At 44.3% G+C, this 18,110-nt stretch overlaps 1 long non-coding RNA gene across 1 annotated transcript in view; it reads right to left on the minus strand.

Moving 5' to 3' along the window:
* Nucleotides 1-266: 266 nt before the first annotated feature.
* LOC130281647 (uncharacterized) overlaps nucleotides 267-18,110 on the minus strand; it is a 119,209-nt gene continuing 101,365 nt past the window's right edge. The window contains exon 4 of the long non-coding RNA XR_008846066.1: nucleotides 267-1,394. This is a non-coding gene — a long non-coding RNA (uncharacterized LOC130281647). The remainder of the gene's footprint in view (nucleotides 1,395-18,110) is intronic.

The raw sequence follows: 18,110 nt of genomic DNA on the forward strand, positions 1-18,110 counted from the left end.
TGCCTCAGCCTCCTTCATTAAAATGGTGGCACAGGAGCCTCTAAAGAAAAGTGTGGGAAGAGCTACTGCTGGCGCTTCATACCACATACCCTCTCCCATAGACTTGCATTGAGGGGGCGGGATGTGACGTTATAATGGGGTGGAGCTATGACTTCACGAGCTCCCGGCGCTGGCTCCAGCGTTCTGGTGTAGGGTTTATGGTGGTGTTGAGCTTTAATGTTCTTCTCTCATTCCTTTGCTTTCTTAACAAAATCTGCCATGGTTGTTATATTTGTCCACTAACTAATGTGAGGCTCTTATACAGTATCTCTCGGGTGGAGGGCACTCCCTCTTAATCTCCAGGTTTCCTGTCCTTAGGAGTGGAGTCCCTCTCAGGTAGTGCTGGTGTGGCTCAGGGAAACAGAATTACCAGTAAGTGTAATTACCGGCTCCCTAATCTTCTTAGGGGACACGTATAAGCAATCTTTCAATAAGATAAGAGGAAAAAGAAGCATTTTTCTCCAATAATTTATAATGCAAAGTTTCTTACATTCACTTGTACTTTTGATTTATGTCAAGTTTGTTGAAATGATGGTGACCATTTAAAGGGGTTCTCCACCATAAGGTGATTTTAGTACGTACCTGGCAGACAGTAATGGACATGCTTAGGAAGGATCTGCTCTTGTCTTGGGGCTAAATGGCTATGTTGTGAGATTACCATAACACTGTGGCTAGCTTTTTGTGAACCTGTATTTCCTGTTTGACTTTTCTTTTTTTTTTTTTTACTACAAATCTCATAATTCCATTTTCCTCCCTCTCCCACATCAGCCACCCCACCCATTGAAACATAAATGAGCTGCATCCATTCAAAAGACCTGTGGTTTTCAATCAGGGTGCCTACAGCTGTTGCATTAGTTGCAGACTGATCTCTTTCCCACCAAGCGATCGCTCCACCCATTGAAGCAGACAGGCTCCCTGTCATCAGCTGACTAGTGATTGCCGCATTGCAAGCTGGGAAAAATCTGAGACAGCAGTCATTTTGTATGCAGGTAAAAATAAATATTGGAGTGAAAATCACATAAGAATTGTGAGAAAACCGACACAGGTACAGACACTATATTATGAACTACACTAACTTTACAGCCCCTGTAGCATAGTCAAATAAAAAATAAAAATCCTGGAATACCCCTTTAACTTGTGTCGACTGGTTTAAATGCTTTTGAAGTTGTTTGTTAGCCACAATATAATAAGGAAGATCAATGGAAAAACTTTTTCTTTTCAAGCCATTTTCTTCTTTTCTAGGCGTCCTCCGAAATTACATAATAAATACATAATAAAATTTAAATCCCTCTCATCTCTCCTCCTGCGCTGAGGCCTCTTCACCATTTTCTCCAGTATCTGTAGGGGTGCAGGACCTGAAATCAGAAAAAAAAAGGTATTTTGCATCTTTTTGGTAGTTTTTTTTTCTTCGCAGCGCACTTTACAATGACATGTTATCTTTATGGTGTACGTCAAAATGATTACAATGAAATATGTTTGTTTATTTCTATTTGCAATTTTTTTTTTAAATGGGAAATGGGGATGATTTACAATTTTATTAGGAAAGGGGCTTATTCACATTTATTACAGCATCTTTTATGATTTTTTCACTACTTTTTAGTTCCCATAGGGGACCATTACATGTAATTTTTTGATTGCAAACACTGTTCAGTGCTATTTCCCAGTGTTTATACAGCGGGTGAAAATATTATTGAACACGTCACAATTTTTCTCACAATATTTTTTTATTTCTGTGCTATTCACAATTAGTAATAAAATACATGTATTTATTTTGTACAGAAGCCTTTATTGATTATGACAGCTTCAAGACGCCTACTGTATGAAGAAACTAGTCACATGCATTGCTTTGGGGGGATTCTGGACCATTCTTTTACATAAACGGTCTTCAAATCCTGAAGGTTCTGTGGGCCTCTTCTATGAATCATGATCTTCAGTTCTTTCCATAGATTTTTTTTTTTCCAAAATAAGTTTTTATTAATTTTCACAAAAAAAGTCAAGACACTTTCCATAGATATTTAATGGGATATAAGTCAGGTGATTGGCCGGGCCATTCTAGCAGCTTTATTTTCTTTCTTTAAAAACCATTTAGGAGTTTCCATGGCTGTATGTTTGGGATGATTGTCTTGCCAAAAAGTCTTTCTGTTTTTCACTTGCTGTACAGGCTGCCTGTATCTTCAGAGTGCCGATCGGATGATATAGAGGCAGGAAGAGACTCGCAGGCAATCACCTCGGCTGATCGGCACCCTGAGATTACTCTATGGTATCCTGACTTTTAGATTCTCACCATCTATGAAGCGGGCGCCTTCATGGTATAAATATGCGTATTTACATCATAGGGCTGCCTTTACATCATAGGGCTGAAAATGGTTATAAGACTTAAAGAGGTACTCCGGTGCTTAAACATCTTATCCCCTATCCAAAGGATAGGGGATAAGATGCCTGATCGCGGGAGTCCCGCAGCTGGGGACCCCCGGGATTATGCACGCGGCGCCCCGTTTGTAATCAGACCCGGAGCGTGTTCGCTCCGGGTCTGATTATGGCCGACTATAGGGCGGGCGGCGTGTGACGTCACGCCTTCGCCCCCGTGTGATGTCACGCTCCGCCCCTCAATGCAAGCCTACGGGAGGGGGCGTGATAGCTATCACGCCCCCTCCCGTAGGCTTGCATTGAGGGGCGGAGCGTGATGTCACACGGGGCGGAGGCGTGACGTCACATGCCGCCGGCCCTGCGGTCGCCGGTAATCAGTCCCGGAGCGAACACGCTCCGGGTCTGATTACAATCGGGGTAGGGGATAAGATGTTTAAGCACCGGAGTACCCCGTTAATGATCTATTGCCAACTAAAGATTTTTTTTCTTTATCCCGTCATCAATTGATGTGCACGCACAATATTTCACTATACTATCCGGCCTGTCACTTGTCACGTGCGCTGTCACCCCCAAGACTGATCGATTGACCACTAATTATCTCAGCATTTGATGTCAGACCAAGTTATATAACTGAAATAAAGCTTTCTATTCTCTCGCAATACATATGAGTGCCACGCGGCGATTATTTTTATAATTCAATTTTATCAACAAAATGACTATGAAGTTGTCCGACACTGGGCTTTGCACCGTCCATGTGACCCTTTTACGTGGGCGCTCTCTCATTGGCTACTTATTTATTCCCGTGCAATTGTTGCTGTATACAGATTTGATAAACGAAAAACACTGAGTCGTCCTCGTTTACGCTGGAGGATCTGTTGTTAGAAATGGACAGTCCAGTCATATACTCTCTATTGGAAAGAATAGTAGATCAGGTAAGTCGGATTGAATGTTTCCCTTTTTTTTTTTGTAAGTTAAAGGGGTATTCCAGGAAAAAACTTTTTTTGTAATTTTTGTTATACCAACTGGCTCCAGAAAGTTAAAAATATTTGTAAATTACTTCTATAAAAAAAATCTTAATCCTTTCAATAATCATTAGCTGCTGAAGTTGAATTGTTGAACTCAACTTCATCAGCTCATAAGTACTGAAAGGATTAAGATTTTTTTAATAGAAGTAATTTACTGTTTAACTTTCTGGAGCAAGTTGATTGATATATAAAAAAGTTTTTTCTTGGATAACCCCTTTAATGGTGGTTGAACCAGCTCTATAGACACCATCCGGACCATCTTACAGCATCTCTATTGCATTTAGATAAATCCAATTTTAGGGGAGGGTCACATGTTCCGTATTTTGCTTCGTATTTGCTGCTGGGTATTTTCTGCAGCTGATCTTGCTACCCATTGACTTCAATGGGTAGGAAAATACACACCAGCAAATGTGCAGCAAAATACGACGTTTGCCTACGCTTTCTCTCTGTTCAGAACACATGTATGATGGATTCAAGTGTGCACATGTATGGGGGGGAGGGGGGGATCGTGAGATTTTCCAGTTTTTGAGATTTTCCATTTTTTCTAATAAAATAATGTAAACAAAAACAAACATATGTCTCAGCTATTAAAATTATAATGATAACGAACCTGCAAGGTAAATGGTGAAAACATAAAAAGATACTGAACTCTAGAATTGGTCATTTTTAAGTCACTTCACAGACCTGAAAAAAATGAATAAAAGCGATCAAAAAGTCTCACCTAAACAAAAATGCGACCGATAAAAACTAAAGCTCACAGTGCAAAACATGAGCACTCATACATCCCCGTTAACAAGATTAAGCATTCCTGTTATCATTAAAAAATAAATAAAAAAAAACACGAAAAAGTTGTAAAAGAAAACAATACCTACCGTAGGACGCACCGGCATATAAGACGCACCCAATTTTAAAGGTGCAAAATCTAGAAAAAAAAGATTCTGAACCCAACAGTGATCTTCAACCTGCGGACCTCCAGATGTTGCAAAACTACAACACCCCGCATGCCCGGACAGCCAACGGCTGTCCGGGCATGCTGGGTGTTGTAGTTTTGCAACATCTGGAGGTCCGCAGGTTGAAGACCACTGGATAGGAGGTAATACTCACGTGTCCCCGACGCTCCGGACCCGTCACCGCAGCCCTGGATGTCGCTCCATCGCTGTCGCCGCGTCCCCGACGCTCCGGACGTCTTCTTCCCCGGGATCCACGCTCTTCGTCGCCGTCATCACGTCGCTATGCACGCCGCTCCTATTGGATGACGGGACGGCGTGATGACGTCGAAGGAGAGTGCCGGCCATGCAGGGGATCCCGGCACGGAGCAGACACCGAGGAGGCAGGTAAGGTCCCTCCCGGTGTCCTGTAAGCTGTTCGGGACGCCGCGATTTCACCGCGGCGGTCCCGAACAGCCCGACTGAGCAGCCGGGTTAGTGTCACTTTCCCTTCAGATGCGGCGGTCAGCTTTGATCGCCGCGTCTGAAGGGTTAATACAGGGCATCACCGCGATCGGTGATGTCCTGTATTAGCCGCGGGTCCCGGCCGTTGATGGCCGAGGGGACCGCTGCGATAGGTGTGTGTATTCGCCGTATAAGACGCACCAACTTCCCCCCCCCCAGTTTTGGGGAAGAAAAAGTGCGTCTTATACGGCGAAAAATACGGTATATAAATTTGGCATTGTTGTAATATGGACACACTGCCGGGTTCCCGACTCGATGCTCCTAGGTGGAAGTACCGCTGGATCTCGGTGGCAGGCGATGCATAGCACTCAGAGGCTATTACTGGCAATTTCGCGCACAGTGCGCGAAATTGCCGATAATAGCCTCTGAGCGCTATCCATCGCCTGCCACCGAGATCCACCGGTACCTCTACCTAGGAACATCGAGTCGGGAACCCAATGGTGAGTGCGGCTATCTTTGCATGTTTCTATTCACCACACATCTGATATATTTATCCTATCATTTATCCCAGCACCGCGGACGACTTTATTCGGTTTTTGATCTCCACCGCCGCAACGCTATCCTAGTCCTGCAGTGATTTGATTGTTAACCCTTGCACTGCTTTTGTATTAGCAGTGCCACCTTTTTGACTGCTGTTCACACACATATATATATAGTTGTAATATGGACCTACAGACTAAAGAGAACATGTCACTTTTACCGTAAAGTGCAGTGCGTCAAAACGAAACCTCCCAAAAGCAGCAAATTATTTTATTTTTTTTTCATCGCTCCATACATTTTATGGTAAAACGAAAGGTGTCATTACAAAGTGCAATTTGTCTAGCAAAAAAAAAAAAAAAACAAGCCATCATATGGGTCTGTGGATGTGAAAATAAAGGGGTTATGGCTCTGAGAAGGCGAGGAGGGAAAAAAATGAAACACAAAAATGAAAACTTGGCGAAAACAGGCTGCGTCATTAAGAGGTTAAAACTGTGGGGGACGTTTATCAAGACATGTGCAAAGGAAATGTTGCCCATAGCAACCAATCAGCTCACTTCTTTCATTTTTAACAAGGCCTCTGCAAAATGAAAGTAGCGATCTGATTGGTTGCTATGGGCAACTGGGCAACTTTTCCTCGGCACAGGTTTTCATAAATCTCCCCCTATGAGGGACAAAGACATATGGGGGGAGATTTATCAAAACTTGTGCAGAGGAAAATTTGATCAGTTGCCCATAGCAACCAATCAGATCGCTTCTTTCATTTTTTAAAAGACCACTGAAAAATGAAAGCAGTGATCTGATTGGTTGCTATGAGCAACTGGTCAATTTTCCTCTGCACAGGTTTTGATAAATCTCCGCCATGGTCCTTATCTGGTGCAGATGGTTGCACCGCAAATGTGCTAATATCTTAGGCTTGTGCCGGCCTCATCACAGGGGGAATATCCTGTACCCTGGGGGTCCTAGTACCATGTCTCTTCCCATCTCCCTATATCCCCCTATTGACACTCTCCTCCCTTCCTTAGTTCCCAATGGTTGGGCCTCCCATAAAATCATCTAAATCACGGTTATTATTCTGACATTGTATCCGGACCCCTGAGTACGTTCACCGGTGAGGACGGTCAGAGGGATAATTGAATCCGTTCCCTGGGTCCCGGGGCGTTTAGGACGACGTGTTAAATAAAGTTGTTGTAATTGAGAACGTGAAATATAATTTATCGAGGGCGGAAAATTAATTAGTATCGGAATCATCTGAGGTCCTGACTGTGTCACAGTATTCATTTATTTACCGCGGAGAGACTGCGATAAGTTGTCAAAAAAGAAATTACTATTATTGTGGATCGGAGGGAAGTGTTTAAAGGGGTACTCCAGTGGAAAACTTTTTTTTTTTTTCTTTTTAACTCAACTGGTGCCAGTAAGATAAACAGATTTGTAAATTACTTCTATTAAAAAATCTTAATCCTTCCAGTACTTATTAGCTGCTGAATACTACAGAGGGAATTCTTTTCTTTTTGGAACATAGAGCTCTCTGCTGACATCACGACGACAGTGCTCTCTGCTGACACCTCTGTCCATTTTAGGAACTGTCCAGAGCAGCATTTGTTTACTATGGGGATTTTCTCCAACTCTGGACAGTTCTTAAAATGGACAAAGGTGTCAGCAGAGAGCACTGTGGTCGTGATGTCAGCAGAGAGCTCTGTGTTCCAAAAAGAAAATAATTTCCTCTGTAGTATTCAGCAGCTAATAAGTACTCGAAGGATTAAGATTTGTTAATGGAAGTAATTTACAAATCTGTTTAACTTTCTGGCACCAGTTGATTAAAAAAAAAAAAAGTTTTCCAGTGGAGTACCCCTTTAACCACTTAGGGTCCACGGGCATACAGGTACGCCTTTGCTCCCTGGTACTTTGGAATTTTGGTCCCCACCCCACGCCGGACGGGGACCGGACCAGGGTGACTGCTGATATCTATCAGCAGGCACCCCGTGCAAATGCCCAGGGTGTTGGCATCGCGCTGATTTGCACCGATTCCGGGTCATACAGGTCTCCGGTGACCCGGAAAATAAGGGGGATTGGGGTTGTCTAAGACACCCACGATCCCCCTGAAGGGATAGGAGTGAGGTGGCAGGGGTTCCACCCCTCCTATCCCTGCTATTGGTCATCCAGAAGTGATGACCAGTAGCAGATCGGGGCAGGGGGGGGGGGGGGTTTAACTTTCGGTTTCCCCGTTCTGCCCACCCACAAAAGGCTGGGCAGCACGGGGAAACCGAGGAGGACCGGCGCCGAAGTCCACTTACAAAATGGGGTCACATGTGGTAGGGCCAATGTTCTGGCACCATGGGGGCTTTGTAAACGCACATGGACCCTGACTTCCATTCCAAAGAAATTCTCTTTCCAAAAGCTCAATGGCGCTCCTCCTCTTCTGAGCATTGTAGTGTGCCAGCAGAGCACTTGATGTCCACACATGGGGGTATTTACATACTCAGAAGAAATGGGGTTACAAATTTTGGGGGTAATTTTCTCCTATCACCCCTTGTAAAATGATACATTTGGGGAAAAACCTGCATTTTAGGGAAAACATATTTTTTTTTCATTTACACATCCAACTTTAACAAAAAGTTGTCAAACACCTGTGAGGTGTTAAGGCTTCCTGTACCCCCTGTTACGTTCCTTGAGGGGTGTAGTTTCCAAAATAGTATGCCATGTGGTCTTTTTTTGCTGTTCTGGCACCATAGGGGCTTCCTAAATGCGACATGCCCCCCAAAAACCATTTCAGCAAAATTTGCTTTCCAAAAGCCAAATGTGACTCCTTCTCTTCTGAGCATTGTAGTTCGCCCACAGAGCATTTTACGTCCTAACATGGGGTGTTTCCATACTCAGAAGAGATGGGGTTACAAATTTGGGGGGCATTTTCTCCCATTACCTTTTGTAAAAATGGTAAATTTGGGAACAAAACTGCACTTTAGTGAAATTTTTTTTTTTCATTTACACAACCGACTTTAACGAAAAGTCGTCAAACACCTGTGGGGTGTTAAGGCTCACTGAACCCCTTGTTACGTGCCTTGGGGGGTGTAGTTTGCAAAATGGTATGTGGGGGGTTTTCTGCTGTTCTGGCACCATAGGGGCTTCCTAAATGGGACATGCCCCCCAAAAACCATTTCAGAAAAACTCACTCTCCAAAATCCCATTGTTGCTCCTTCCCTTCTGAACCCTCTACTGCACCCGCCGAACACTTGACATACACATATGAGGTATTTCCTTACTCAAGAGAAATTGGGTTACACATTTTGAGAGGATTTTTCTCCTTTTACCCCTTGTAAAAATTCAAAAACTGGGTCTACAAGGCGAGTGTAAAAAATGAAGATTTGGAATTTTCTCCTTCACCTTGCTGCTATTCATGTGAAACACCTAAAGGGTTAACACGCTTACTAAATGTCATTTTGAATACTTTGAGGGGTGCAGTTTTTATAATGGGGTAATTTATGGGGTATTTCTAATAAGAAGACCTTTCAAATCCACTTAAAACCTGAACTGGTCCATGAAAAATTCGATTTTGAAAATTTTGTGAATTGGAAAATTGCTGCTATACTTTGTAGTCCACTGGTGTCTTCCAAAAGTAAAAACTCATCAATTTTATGATGCAAACATAAAGTAGACATATTGTATTTGTGAATCAATATATAATTTATTTGGAACGTCTATTTTCCTTACAACCAGAGAGCTTCAAAGTTAGTAGAATCGCGGGAGTCCCCAGCAGGGAGATCGCGGGGGTCCCCAGTGGTGGGACCCCCGCGATCAGACATCTTATCCCCCATCCTTTGGATCCTTTGGATAGGGGATAAGATGTACACATACACTGTATCCACTGCAAATTTGATGCAAAAAAATCTATACAAATAAATAGTTAAAACACAGTATAAAATCTGCAAGGGATACCGTATATATGTGAATGTAACCTAAGGGCGCATTCAAACTACCAAATTCGGAATTTCATGAACACGGCGATTCCTTTCTAGGATGTCACCCCACTGTCATTTTATTACTTCCCCTTTATCTCTGTCCATCTTAACCCTTTGTTACTTCCCCTTCTGTTTCCTCTTATTTTTATGGGTCACAAAGTTTAACTTACACAGGCTGCACCACACAGACATATAAGGAACTATGCGACGCTCCTAGTGTAATCTTTTTAACCCCTTATTGGCCAGACAATGTTAGGCAATAATGAACCATCATTTAAAAAATGAATAAATAAATAAATAAATAAAGATTTCTCATGATCATATTCTAACGGTATGTTCACACTCAGCAGAGTCACATTCAAGGGTCAAGTCCTGCGGATAAAAAAGGTGTGGGAATTCACCCAAGATTTCTACTTAAGGGCTGGTCCTGCAGGAATCCTGCTAATGAGAACAGTGTTCCAGCTGTGGAAAAAGTTCAGGAACTCCGTTCCCATGCGTTTCTGCAGGACCTGAGCCCTGCTCCCATTCCTGTCAATAGCATTCTGCTGCTCAGTGCACACTATGGAATTTCAGTGGCTGAATAATGATCTTGTTGATTCTTTTGGCGGAATACGTTACAATTTATGGGGAATAGCAATGACTGATTCATATGTATCTCTCTATCTATCTATCTCTTATCTATCTATCTATCTATTATCTATCTCATATCTATCTATCTATCTATCTCATATCTATCTATCTATCTCATATCTATCTATCTATCTCATATCTATCTATCTATCTATCTATCTCATATCTATCTATCTCATATCTATCTATCTTCTCATATCTATCTCATATCTATCTATCTATCTCATATCCATCTATCTATCTATCTATCTATCTATCTATCTCATATCTATCTATCTCATATCTCTATCTTTCTATCTATCTATCTATCTATCTATCTATCTATCTCATATCTATCTATCTATCTATCTATCTCATATCTATCTATCTCATATCTATCTATCTTCTCATATCTATCTCATATCTATCTATCTATCTCATATCCATCTATCTATCTATCTATCTATCTATCTATCTATCTATCTATCTATCTATCTCATATCTATCTATCTCATATCTCTATCTTTCTATCTATCTATCTATCTATCTATCTCATATCTATCTATCTATCTCATATCTATCTATCTACGAAAAAAAATGCAGCAGCACTCCGTAGTAGATGAAAAAAGTGGAGTTAGGCTTTATTCATCAGGTGCAGTATACTGCACCTGATGAATAAAGCCTAACGCCACTTTTTTCATCTACTACGGAGTGCTGCTGCATTTTTTTCGTATATTTGGGGACCCTGCCCGGGTTGGACCAGCCTGCACCCGCAATTCATATGGGAGTGCAGTTCTTCTACAAGACTGTATCTATCTATCTATCTCACATCTATCTCAAATATGGTAATATTGGTCTCAGTATACAGAATTTGGTCAGTAACAGTATTAATGGTAATATATATGGTGATAATATTCCTGCTTGCAGTCTGGCATTATTAGTAATATTGTTCTCAGTATACTGAACAGAATTTTCCATGGGGGTCATGGAACACTAGTTACGCCCCTGATTTTATACCTGTCCTGCTGTCGCATGAGATTGGTGCTGTGGTGACAGTGTGACCATCTCGCAGCCAATTGAATCACCATGTGAAGTCTGCAGAAAATTGTGTGGGGCCTCACGTTTAACTTTCACATAAGGCCTCACAAAGTCTAGAGCCGCCTCAAGCAGGACCTACTAAGTGTACAAAGATGGCAGACCTGGGGACTGTTATAAAGCCCTCAGCTGTCATGGCAATTCATCGACATTCTTTGGGAAGCCTTCTCCTTCTCAAACCACTTAAATGCCATGGTTCCTATTGCCCGCTGCATCTAAGATGTTAAATAGACAAATTGCAGTTTGGTCACTGTCCCTTTAAATTAAGCTTTTACAGCAGATTTACTGAATTTGGAAATCTCTGGTGCTATTAGCACATGAACATGTATTGATTAAAGCAGATAGAAAAGTTGGCGCATGAAGATGTTCTCAGTCCACTTAGCTTTATCTCTTTTGATGAGACTCTTCACAGGTTGGCTCACTGTTGTGCAATATGTAGACTTCTACCGACACAACTCTTGTTTGTGGGATGATATACATAGGCACATAGCAGGAAGACTTTGTGGGACGTGGCCGCTACCCAGCACTAACTGTGACAGCAGGCCAATGAAGAGATTAGTGTAATGCAGAGGGGCCCTTGTTAAGCCTTGTTTTTCTTCTCTGACTAAGGTAAATACTGTTTTGTGGAGATGAAGACTTGAAGCACTTTATCCTTACGACATGGACAGGAACAGGACGGGAACTTGCTCATAGAACAGGATTCCACCTAGAGATAACACATGTGGCCTAGGTGTATGTATGCCTAGCAAGAATCGGGCTGATTACACAGACAGTATGGTGCAGAGTGGAGAGTGTAACCCCTTGGGAGCACTGTTGCCTTGCTGGGACTTCCACCATGCGGTTGATCCTTGCAGAATGACATGATAAGATAAATTTGGTCTGGGCCTTCACTTAGAGCTTCTCCACACACCTCACTCCTTTACCACACTTGTGCTCAGACTTAGCACTAGAGCTAGACTGGGGTAACTCCTCCCCCACTACACTGAAAGGCCATGAATGTAGGGGTCCCCATTGGCAGGCAGGGTCACATGGGGTGTACTGCTCCTCTCTTAAAAGTACAATAACACACATAAATAACATTGATAGAAATAACACAATATGATAATTATAAAAATATATTAACCACAACAATAAGCCCCTCAGTGGGCCCAACAACCGTGCCACAAGACTGCCTGAGGAAATTCGAAGCCACAGGACAGCATTTGGTGCTGGAACACCACACATACAGTTTTCAGGAGGTTTTACCTTTAGAAACATGACATCACTACGAAACACTACACTTACAGCAAGCTCCTCTGAAATCGGAACTTAAAGGGGTACTCCGCTGCTCAGCATTTGGAACAAACTGTTCCGAACGCTGGAGCCGATGCCGAGAGCATGTGACGTCATAGTCCCGCCCTGTCATGATGTCCCGCCCCGCCCCCTCAATTCAAGTCTATGGGAGGGGGCGTGACGTCCATCACGCCCCCTCCCATAGACTTGAATTGAGGGGGTGGGGCGGGACATCATTAGGGGGCGAGGCTATGACTTCACGAGCTCCCAGCGCCGGCTCCAGTGTTCGGAACAGTTTGTTCCAAACGCTGAGCAGTGGAGTACCCCTTTAATGTCCTCGGCAGGTTGCCGTCCCATTCGTTTCGCTACAGCGTAGTGCCAAGACCTCTTCACCAATCCCGCTGGAAGACTGAACGTGTTCAATCTTCCGACAGAATCTAATTCCACGGCAAAAGTTCTGCTATGGAACTTCCGTAGCGCGAACTATGGAGCAGAGTCTTCTGCAGTCTTTTGAATTTTAGGGCAGAATTTCTACACTGACTTTTTTCCAAAGATGGAGCCAGTGTTGTGTTTTTTTAAGCCTAATGCTGGATTAATAGGAACTCCAGGCCGATGGGTTCTGGATTAATGGACATTGACAGTAGTTGGTGTAGCGCGGGACCAGCTGCATTCACACACGGCTAAATATACACGTGAGGAGTGAAAGATCTTCCGTCTTTTTCCACGTGAACCATCCAGCGCGGTGGAACTTCCTGAGTTGGCCGAGGCTGCGAACACTCGGGCACCGCACACCCATCCACCCCCAATGTTAAGATGTGGCATTAGATGTTCTAGTAACTCAGCTACTCTGATATGGATATTGTGCCAGCTCGGCGGGGGGCAGGGCTATATATAAAGCTGGGGCATGCGTCCGCTCAGCTCGCACGAGGAGAAAAAACTGGACGCAGTTCACACTGGAACCTCAGCCAAGACTCCTGACTCATTGCACCAGAAACTATGAATGTTTGGAACAGAAAACGAGAGCAGGAAAATCATCAACACAGTGTTATCAGTCTACTGCTATATAGAAGATGGCTCAGATGTAGCAGAGCTGAGTTCTTCTTCAATAGCAAACTAAGATCCTGTTATAGCATTGCTTAGTATTACACATTCAACACTGAAGTAGCAGAGCTGAGTTTAACAGATGTGGCAAAGCTAAGTGTCAGAACAGAACTGTACATAGAGGGCAGTATTATAGTAGTTATATTCTTGTATATAGGAGCAGTATTATAGTAAGTATATTCTTGCATATAAGGGGCAGTATTATAGTAGTTATATTCTTGTATATAGGAGCAGTATTATAGTAATTATATTCTTGTATATAGGAGCAGTATTATAGTAGTTATATTCTTGTATATAGGAGCAGTATTATAGTAGTTATATTCTTGTATATAGGAGGCAGTATTATAGTAATTATATTCTTGTATATAGGAGCAGTATTATAGTAGTTATATTCTTGTATATAGGAGCAGTATTATAGTAGTTATATTCTTGTACATAGGAGCAGTATTATAGTAGTTATATTCTTGTATATAGGAGCAGTATTATAGTAAATATCTTCTTGTATATAGGAGCACTATTCTAGTAGTTATATTCTTGTATATAGGAGCACTATAATAATAGTTATATTCTTGTATATAGGAGGCAGTATTATAGTAGTTATATTCTTGTATATAGGAGCAGTATTATAGTAGTTATATTCTTGTATATAGGAGCAGTATTATAGTAGTTATATTCTTGTATATAGGAGGCAGTATTATAGTAGTTATATTCTTGTATATAGGGGGCAGTATTATAGTAGTTATATTCTTGTATATAGGAGCAGTATTATAGTAGTTATATTCTTGTATATAGGAGCAGTATTATAGTAGTTATATTCTTGTATATAGGAGCAGTATTATAGTAGTTATATTCTTGTCCATAGGAACAGTATTATAGTAGTTATATTCTTGTATATAGGAGCAGTATTATAATAGTTATATTCTTGTATATAGGAGCAGTATTATAGTAGTTATAGTCTTGTATATAGAGAGCAGTATTATAGTAGTTATATTCTTGTATATAGGAGCAGTATTATAGTAGTTATATTCTTGTATATAGGAGCAGTATTATAGTAGTTATATTCTTGTATATAGGAGCAGTATTATAGTAGTTATATTCTTGTATATAGGAGACAGTGTTATAGTAGTTATATTCTTGTATATAGGAGCAGTATTATAGTAGTTATATTCTTGTATATAGGAGGCAGTATTATAGTAGTTATATTATTGTACATAGGAGGCAGTATTATAGTAGTTATATTCTTGTATATAGGAGGCAGCATTATAGTAGTTATATTCTTGTATATAGGAGGCAGCAATATAGTAGTTATATTCTTGTATATAGGGAGCATGTCACGATGCCGGCTGGCAGGAGGTGGATCCTCTGTGCTAGAGAGGGATAGCGAGGACCGTGCTAGTGGACCGGTTCTAAGACACTACTGGTTTTCACCAGAGCCCGCCGCAAAGCGGGATGGTCTTGCTGCGGCGGTAGTGACCAGGTCGTATCCACTAGCAACGGCTCACCTCTCTGGCTGCTGAAGATAGGCGAGGTACAAGGGAGTAGGCAGAAGCAAAGTCGGACGTAGCAGAAGGTCGGGGGCAGGCGGCAAGGTTCGTAGTCAGGGGAGATAGCAGAAGTTCTGGTACACAGGTTTTAAACACACAAAACGCTTTCACTAGGCACAAGGGCAACAAGATCCGGCAAGGAAGTGCATGGGAGGAGGTTAGATATAGTCAGGGACCAGGTGGGAGCCAATTAAGCTAATTGGGCCAGGCACCAATCATTGGTGCACTGGCCCTTTAAGTCTCAGGGAGCTGGCGCGCGCGCGCCCTAGAGAGCGGAGCCGCGCGCGCCAGCACATGACAGCAGGGGACGGGAACGGGTAAGTGACCTGGGATGCGATTCGCAAGCGGGCGCGTCCCGCTGTGCGAATCGCATCCCCAACGGCCATGACAGAGCAGCGCTCCCGGTCAGCGGGACTGACCGGGGAGCTGCAGGGAGAAAGACGCCGTACTAACTATGAGCGCTCCGGGGAGGAGCGGGGGCCCGGAGCGCTAGGCGTAACAGTACCCCCCCCCCTTAGGTCTCCCCTTCTCTTTGTCCGGTAACTGCCTCCCCTGGGATGAGGACACCGGGAAAGGATGGAGGGATTCCTCAACGGCAGGCAGAACCGCAGGAGTAGGAATGGGGAGAGAGGGCAGAGGGCGAGACCTGGCACGGGGCAGTGTGACACCAGGACGAGGGCCATGAGGGGACACAGAGGCTTGCCTGATGGGACTGGGAGGGGGGGAGGGGCATTTCCTGTGGCAGGCAGAGTCTTTAATGACCTTAGGGGGACCGGATACAGGAGGAACCACAGGGTCACGGCAGGGAGTACTGGGAACCGGTTGAAGGCAGTCCTTGGAACAAGAGGGACCCCAACTCTTGATCTCCCCAGTGGACCAATCCAGGGTTGGGGAATGGTGTTGAAGCCAGGGTAGTCCAAGGAGAACTTCAGAAGTGCAATTAGGAAGGACAAAAAATACAATTTCCTCGTGATGAGGTCCGATGCACATTAGGAGGGGCTCCGTGCGGTAACGCACGGTGCAATCCAACCTGGCTCCGTTGACCGCGGAAATGTGGAGTGGCTTGACAAGACGGGTCACCGGAATGCGGAATTTATTCACAAAGGACTCCCGAATAAAATTCCCAGAAGCTCCAGAGTCCAGGCAGGCCACGGCTGAGAGGGGAGAGCTGGCTGAAGTAGAAATCCGAACAGGCACCGTGAGACGTGGAGAAGCCGACTTGGCATCAAGAGATGCCACACCCACGAGAGCTGGGTGCGAGCGTGCGTTTCCCAGACGTGGAGGACGGATTGGGCAATCCACCAAAAAATGTTCAGTACTGGCACAGTACAGACAAAGATTCTCTTCCTTACGGCGATTCCTCTCTTCCAGGGTCAGGCGAGACCGATCCACTTGCATGGCCTCCTCGGCGGGAGGCCTAGGCGCAGATTGCAGTGGAGACTGTGGGAGAGGTGTCCAGAGATCTAAGTCTTTTTCCTGGCGGAGCTCTTGATGCCTCTCAGAAAAACGCATGTCAATGCGAGTGGCTAGATGAATGAGTTCATGCAGGTTAGCAGGAGTCTCTCGTGCGGCCAGAACATCTTTAATGTTGCTGGATAGGCCTTTTTTAAAGGTCGCGCAGAGAGCCTCATTATTCCAGGATAGTTCAGAAGCAAGAGTACGGAATTGTATGGCGTACTCGCCAACGGAGGAATTACCCTGGACCAGGTTCAGCAGGGCAGTCTCAGCAGAAGAGGCTCGGGCAGGTTCCTCAAAGACACTTCGAATTTCCGAGAAGAAGGAGTGTACAGAGGCAGTGACGGGGTCATTGCGGTCCCAGAGCGGTGTGGCCCATGACAGGGCTTTTCCAGACAGAAGGCTGACTACGAAAGCCACCTTAGACCTTTCAGTAGGAAACTGGTCCGACATCATCTCCAAGTGCAGGGAACATTGCGAAAGAAAGCCACGGCAAAACTTAGAGTCCCCATTAAATTTGTCCGGCAAGGACAGGCGGAGGCTAGGAGCGGCCACTCGCCGCGGAAGGGGTGCAGGAGCTGGCGGAGGAGATGGTTGTTGCTGCTGTAGCTGTGACTGTACTTGCTGTAGTTGTGACTGGAGTTGCTGTGTCATGGTGGTCAAGTACGACAGCTGGTGATCTTGTTGCGCTATCTGTTGCGACTGCTGGGCGATCTGACGAGCTTGCTGGGCGACCAGCGTAGGGAGGTCAGCGACAACTGGCAGAGGAACTTCAGCGGGATCCATGGCCGGATCTACTGTCACGATGCCGGCTGGCAGGAGGTGGATCCTCTGTGCCAGAGAGGGATAGCGAGGACCGTGCTAGTGGACCGGTTCTAAGACACTACTGGTTTTCACCAGAGCCCGCCGCAAAGCGGGATGGTCTTGCTGCGGCGGTAGTGACCAGGTCGTATCCACTAGCAACGGCTCACCTCTCTGGCTGCTGAAGATAGGCGAGGTACAAGGGAGTAGGCAGAAGCAAAGTCGGACGTAGCAGAAGGTCGGGGGCAGGCGGCAAGGTTCGTAGTCAGGGGAGATAGCAGAAGTTCTGGTACACAGGTTTTAAACACACAAAACGCTTTCACTAGGCACAAGGGCAACAAGATCCGGCAAGGAAGTGCATGGGAGGAGGTTAGATATAGTCAGGGACCAGGTGGGAGCCAATTAAGCTAATTGGGCCAGGCACCAATCATTGGTGCACTGGCCCTTTAAGTCTCAGGGAGCTGGCGCGCGCGCGCCCTAGAGAGCGGAGCCGCGCGCGCCAGCACATGACAGCAGGGGACGGGAACGGGTAAGTGACCTGGGATGCGATTCGCAAGCGGGCGCGTCCCGCTGTGCGAATCGCATCCCCAACGGCCATGACAGAGCAGCGCTCCCGGTCAGCGGGACTGACCGGGGAGCTGCAGGGAGAAAGACGCCGTGAGCGCTCCGGGGAGGAGCGGGGGCCCGGAGCGCTAGGCGTAACAGAGCAGTATTATAGTATTTATATTCTTGTATATAGGAGCAGTATTATAGTAGTTATATTCTTGTATATAGGAGCAGTATTATAGTAGTTATATTCTTGTATATAGAAGCAGTATTATAGTAGTTATATTCTTGTATATAGGAGCAGTATTATAGTAGTTATATTCTTGTATATAGGAGCAGTATTATAGTAGTCATATTCTTGTATATAGGAGC

Source organism: Hyla sarda, chromosome 7 (assembly GCF_029499605.1).
Source record: "Hyla sarda isolate aHylSar1 chromosome 7, aHylSar1.hap1, whole genome shotgun sequence".
Classification (NCBI taxonomy): domain Eukaryota; kingdom Metazoa; phylum Chordata; class Amphibia; order Anura; family Hylidae; genus Hyla; species Hyla sarda.